Source organism: Aplysia californica, unplaced genomic scaffold (assembly GCF_000002075.1).
Source record: "Aplysia californica isolate F4 #8 unplaced genomic scaffold, AplCal3.0 scaffold01392, whole genome shotgun sequence".
NCBI classification, from domain to species: Eukaryota; Metazoa; Mollusca; class Gastropoda; order Aplysiida; family Aplysiidae; genus Aplysia; species Aplysia californica.
In genome coordinates, this window is record NW_004798662.1 from 70,929 (window position 1) to 72,560 (window position 1,632).

The following is a 1,632-nucleotide window of genomic DNA, read 5'->3' on the forward strand; positions in this document are numbered from 1 at the left end:
ATTCCTGGAACCGTTCTCCCATGTGATGAGACAGACAGAGAACATCCTCCCCACAGACAGACTTCAAACACAAGGTCAAAAGATGTCGAGTGTGTGAGAGGAACAATCATGATATGACCAATAAATAAACAACCTCCATTTTGTCATGACCGAGTAATTGGGCGCAACGAAATCTTCAAGTCACTCCGAAAGAAGAGACGAATTTGCTTTAACTTGAACGAAATTCTTCTTCTTCTTCTCGATCACATCACACTTGAAGTCTGGTATCTGTCATAAATTGGGCCGTCCTGCTCAGTTCATCAATCGGCCCGTATAGCTTCTCCTGTAGCGTCAGTGGGGTTGGCCACGTTTCCTGTCTCAGGGCCCTGTGTGTCTTGCAGTGCTGAAGGATGTGTTCAACAGTTTGGTCCGCCTCTCCACACTGGCATTTTGGTGATTGTACTAGTTTACAACATTTGAACATATATTGTCTCAGTCTTGTGTGTTGTGTCCTTAGTCGGAAGATAATCACTTGTTCTTGGCGGGACAGCTCATGGTAGTTATCTGGTGTCTGAGGTGCTTTAAATGGTGTATTTATAATAGTTTTTATTTCTGTGTAGTTAACGCTGTTGTCTGGTTGCTCTTTCTTTCTGTGCTCCTAGTTTGGCCATCCTGTCTGCCCGCTCATTTCCTAAGACACCACAGTGTGATGGAATCCACTGCAGCATGATCCTCAGACATGGGATGTCCTCAATTACTTTTCGTAGTCTCGGTAGTTTGAACGAAATTACTTAAAGGACATACTTCCCTGACACTTAATACCTCCTGCAGGGAGATTTTTATAAACCTTCTGTGTCGAATGCATTGCCAACTAAACGATCCGGTACATCCTAACAAAGCCCCGACTTTGGAGAGACCCGAACGAAATAATTATAAAATAATATTATTTATTTATTTGTAAGTGCCCTAATTTGAAGAATTTGTTGTCCATCGCCATCGTTGATCCCAACAAAACTCCTGACAATTCTATAGTCTATTGTTATTTACTCTAAAATTAAAATGCAGATGATGATATAGGGGGCTCTCGTGGCCCAGAGGTTGCGGTTTTTGCCTCTCATTCAAATGTTCCAGGTTCGAATCCGGGTAGCGACAGAAAATTTTTCTTCTCTACAATTGTCTCCTTTCACCTCCTTTCCTGCTCTCTAGCAATGTTCTATGGTCTGCTTTCGTCTCCACTTTCTGCCCCCACCCCTTCACCTCCTTTGCCCCCTCCCCTGGGCTCCCGACTCCTTCTGCAGCCTTTCTACTAATTCTACTGCTGCTCCTTGGCTCCTCCTTACTGCTGTTTTTCAGCCACACCTGTGATCTTCTGGTAGGAATGATCTACACCTAGCCTTCTCGGACAAGGGCGAAAAATCTCGGAGGTCCAGTGTGCAAGTTGCGCACGTTAAAGATCCCTTGGTAGACTAAAAATTAGTTAAATTGATAAGAAGAGAAGGCTTCGGTCGCTACGCGGGCAAAATTCAAAATTTCCTACAAACTGAAAATGTTTAATGAGTCCCGTGCACTCTAAATATGACCTTATGCAGTTGCGAGCGCCGTAAAACACTAACCCCCTCCCCCCCCCCCCAAAAAAAAAAAGAGGATGATATA